Consider the following 5574-nt stretch of genomic DNA (forward strand, 5'->3'; position numbering starts at 1 on the left):
TATGCTTTTTGCCCAGCTTCTCCAGCTCCTGAAGCTGCCGACCTTCAGCTGAGATTTTGTGTAGATACATTACTACTCATGGATACGATATCTAATTTGTTGTGGAGCTTCAAGCAACATGAAAAAAACTTACAGGAAGAGGCAATAACTTCGATTCATATATCCTCTAGTTACAACTAACCTGCAGGGCTCAGAAAAAATTCTTCATTTTGATCACTAACACAAAAATGAAAATGCAATATTTAGGAAAAGAAAACTGTCAACAGGTATTTTGGGAGGAAAACATCTAGTTACCGTATTATGAGTGACCAACTAGTATTTATAGGAGTACAAACCTAACAAACTATTTACAAGAATATCCTTACTAATTTATTATCTACAAGAATACTTAAATTCTCTTAACACTTCCCCTCAAGTTGGAGCATATATATCATAAGCACCCAACTTGTTACAAATGTATTTCACCCTAGAGTCCCCTAAACTCTTGGTAAACACATCAACCAATTGATCTACAAACGGTACATGAGATGTCTTGATAACTCCGTCAAGCAATTTCTCTCGAATGAAATGACAATCAACTTCAATATGTTTTGTCCTTTCATGAAACACTGGATTAGACGCAATATGAACAGCTGCCTGATTATCACACACTAAATTCATAGGCTGTTTATACTCAAACCCAATTTCAAGTAACATACTCTTCAACCAAATCAACTCACACACAGTGTGAGCCATAGCGCGGTATTCAGATTCTGCACTTGATCTAGAGATAATTGTTTGCTTCTTACTCTTCCATGACACTAAATTACCACCAACAAATACACAATATCCTGTGGTCGATTTTCGATCTAAGGCAAAATCAGCCCAATCTGCATCACTATATCCTTCAATATCAGTGTGTCCATGATTTTGATACAGCAATCCTTTTTCAGGTGCACTCTTAAGATACCTGAGAATCCGTATAACAGCATCTCAATGACTAGTACGAGGGGTATCAAGAAATTGACTCACAACACTCATTGCAAATGAAATGTCAGGTCTCGTTACAGTGAGATAATTTAATTTACCCACAAGTCTTCGATATTGCCTAGGATCATCTAGTAATGTACCTTGATCTCCTACTAATTTCACATTAGAATTCATAGGAGTATCCACAGGTCGGCAACCTAACATTCCCACTTCATTCAGCATATCAAGTACATATTTTCTTTGACATAAATAAATCCCATATTTAGATCGAGCTATCTCAATACCCAGAAAATACTGTAGATGACCTAAATCCTTTGTCCGAAAGTTTGCCTGCAAATTGGATTTAAGTTTCTGAATCCTCACAACATCATCACCTGCAATCACAATATCATCCACATAAACAACTAATAAAATTTTACCAGCATTAGAATGCCGATAAAATACAGAATGATCTACTCCACATCTTGTCAAACCGAATTCCATGACAACACTACTAAATCGGCCAAACCAGGCCCTCGGAGACTGTTTCAATCCATATAAGGATTTTTTCAAACGACAAACCAACCGCGAATTCTCTCCCTGAACAACAAATCCAGGAGGTTGTTCCATATATACCTCTTCTTCTAAATCTCCATGCAGAAATGTATTTTTCACATCCAACTGATGCAATGGCCAATTGTAAGTTGCTGCCAAAGAGATAAGAAGACGAACCGAGGTAATCTTTGCAACAGGAGAAAATGTTTCTAAGTAGTCTACTCCATACACCTGAGTAAATCCTCTAGCTACCAGACGAGCTTTCAATCTATCAATAGAACCATTAGGCTGCACTTTTATAGTGTACACCCATTTACAACCAACAACAGGCTTACCTGAAGGACGAGGGACAAGATCCCATTCAATTTGATCAGTGGTAACCACATTAACAAATCTTTCAACCATGACGAATAGCACTTCAAACCAAAGAAAGGGTCAAAACTCGAGATGATAGTGACGTGTGAACAGTACGCCGTGAACAGTAATGCGTGAACAGTACGCGTGAACAGTGCCGCAATGAACAGTGCGGCTGAACAGTACTTTTGACTAGATGTTAACCCTAACCCTAGGACTTTTGCTCTGATACCATGTCAACAGGTATTTTGGGAGGAAAACATCTAGTCACCGTATTATGAGTGACCAACTAGTATTTATAGGAGTACAAACCTAACAAACTATTTACAAAAATACCCTTACTAATTTATTATCTACAAGAATACTTATATTCTCTTAACAAAAACTATTATGTGAAGTAAATGCAAAGTAATCGTTGAGTCTGGACCCAATTATTGAGATGATCCTACCTTGAAATACAAGGCACGTTGTTTTGTGTTGTTCGGGTCTCCATAGCAAACATCTAAAAGCTTCAAATTCCCCAGGTTGGAGTGCACCGTCATCTCCACATTCATTGTCAGACTCATACCCATTTGGAGCAATTTAGAACTGAATTTACTTCCTCAGAACCAAGCAATCGAAACTCTTCACGAAGTTTTTTCCCATTCCTTTAATAAGCAAAGAAAATCTTCTGCTCCTTCATTTCTCACCCGAATATAATTAAAACTTCTAGGCTTACTCTTGAATACAAGTGCTTAGCTAGATGGCTGACTGATCGAGATAAAGATGACTAGACTACCTCAGTTTCAGGATGATTCAATTGCATGCCCATCTCTACATAACAGACTTGAGAGAAGTGTCAGTAGCTTTATAGATGAGAAGAAATAACACGAACTAGAAAGGCAACAAAATTATAAACTTGACAGCCATCCATTTACTTACAAGTGTTAAATCATCCAAACAAAGACCAGTAGACATGGCACCTCAACCACAATATACGTCCGCCAATGTCAATTCATGTCGTACAATATCAATTTCTGAAGACTTTTCGGCAGCAGAGTTAGTGGTCTCCGTTATGGCATACGAGCTAGCATCACTAACCGTGGATCCACTACTTTCTGTGCTTGAATTTCCTGGAGTGTTTATGTATCAGAGCCACATGTTTGAAGGAAATAAGTCTCTACACTTTATCTTCTCTTCTCCTACAAGCTGTTTTTATGAATATTGTTCATGAATATCGTGAAAATATGCAATGGTTAAATCTTCATGGCAGCTTAAGTTTTTTTATTTCCTTCAAACAAGGCAAAGATACATATGGTTAGAAGGGTATCCAAAGTCACTTCATAAAAGTCCCTTGAAATCATAGCGTTAATGCTACATGACTAAGGTAATATTATTTGAACACTAGTTCAATGCACTGCTCTTAGCATCTGTTACTATCCAACAAAAAGTCTTAAGCTATAGTAAATGTTTTTTTTTTCTTGTTCAATAACATAATATTTTTGAAATTGAAATTCGTACTTATTTTTTGGTGAAAAAAAAAAGCTTTAGCCACTGACTACCATACATGCAAAGATGAAAATCATTACAAATGGAAACCATTTAATTTGTCAGTTCTTTCAAAGCATTTAAACAAATAAAATAGAATGCATATGTAAATCTAGGGGTGGCAATTCGGGTCCAAATCAGGTTGGCGGGTCGGGCTCGGGTCAACCCGTCAGAAAATCTGTTGACCCGAACCCGACCCACCAACCCGTGACGGGTCAGGTATGCTGACCCGAACCCGAAAATTTCAGGTTGACGGGTTGGCGGGTCGACCCGAAATGACCCGAAACTTAATTTTAATTTATCACTGTAATTTCTAATAAAATCAATTTCTCACAAAACTAATTACATAATCAAGTAATAAAAATTTAAATAAATAATTCCAAACCAAATCTAAAATAAATTAAACACCGTAAAAGTGTTTTATCCCAAACAAAATACAAAATAAATTAAAACAATATAAAAGTAAAAAATAATATAATATATTATTTGTCCAAATATAATAATTTTAACTTCACACAAATTAAATAAATTCATTTAGGATTAAGTAATTAATGCCTTTGAAAAAAAGAATAACTTAGTTTAGTTAGATAAAATTATTTTATGTTTATTAAATTATTTTTAATTCGTAAACGGGTCATATCGGGTCATATCAGGTCACCACGGGTTGACCCGAAATCGACATGTTTTCTTTTCGGGTTCATCGGGTCCAACCCGATTCTGACCCGAATTCCCGAAACCTCAACCCAAACCCATTAATTTCGTGTTAGGTTCGTATCGTGTTTTCAGGTCATGTCGAAAATTGCCACCCCTATGTAAATCCATAGAAAAGACCATCCTTTTTTTTTATGTGGTCAATCGAATTATCTTTAAAAAAAAAAAATCAGCATCACATTCACTTAAAAGCTTAAATAATGTGATGACCTACACCATTTTTGTCACACACGACAATATTATAACATCTATCTTACTTTTGATGGGAATGACTAATGAGAGAGGCTAGAGGGAGATGACTCATCTAAATCAGGGGAAACACACATCCTCTGAAATTTTTTAACTGTAAGCACGAGATTTCAAACATTCTACCTACAGTCAAAGAGGATTTTAGAATTAAATCCCTTCTTCTTGGCTTGCTAACTTACATATGGTAAGTTTGTTTTTAATGAGCTACATATGATGTATCCTTTGAGGTCTTTTATCCTATAAAAATCACGAGCCCAACTAGCCTTTTATCCTACATATGATGGTTAGTTGCTTGCATGCACATTCCTTTCCACACAAACCTCCGCGCGCGTATCTTAAGCAAGAGTGCAACTACAAATGGCATTTTTTAAAACAGAAAAGTTCCCACTTTCTACTCACTCAGTCAAGACCTGAATAAAAAGTGGGAAAAAGACACATTGGTGAAGATGAATGCTTATGCTTCTAATTATTCTGTTCAATTCATGACTGACATTGGATCAGATGCGAAGAACGCTGCACGCACCCCTCAACAATAGTGTGCTTGTAATAGTTTAACGCAGGCTTTTGTCACAACAGATAAAATTCCTGCAAAATATATCCAAAGCAAAAGGATATCTTCTTTCTTTCTTTTCCCAGAGCATCTAAAATTATGTGCCGATTTTGATAATGTGTACGTGTAGCAGGATGCATGCTTGTGCATAACTTAGCAGCAGATGCTTTCTTTCTTAGGTCGCCAGCACAATATTGGTGGTCGAGATGATCCTACGGAACTCTCTGCATGCACCACCAATAAACTAAAGAGCAAATTGCGGCAAATGTCACTGAACCATACACTTCTGCTAGTCCAAGTCACTAAATTATTTTGTTAGCTAAAAATGTCACTGAACTAATCAAATTGCATGTTTTATGTCATTCCGTGTAATTTGACTGTCAAGTCAAATAGAATGGATGTCACGTTACTTGCAAGCGCATTTTTTCAGGGGCAAAGTCATCTAAACAATTTTTTTTTGAAGTTTTTCTCCCTCGTCTTTTTCTCTCTCAACCATTAGCAGCAAATAAAAGTTTAAAACTCCCTTCCCCCCAAAACCCAAAATTAGGCTAAAAAATTACAGATTCAATATAATCTTGAAGTGGTATGGTTTTAGCTCTGAACTAAAGATTTATTGTTTTGGATATGTTTGTGACTGGGGAGGAAGGGAGCTCAAGTCACCGGTGAAATTTTTGTGATTA

Source organism: Coffea eugenioides, chromosome 6 (assembly GCF_003713205.1).
Source record: "Coffea eugenioides isolate CCC68of chromosome 6, Ceug_1.0, whole genome shotgun sequence".
Taxonomy (NCBI): domain Eukaryota; kingdom Viridiplantae; phylum Streptophyta; class Magnoliopsida; order Gentianales; family Rubiaceae; genus Coffea; species Coffea eugenioides.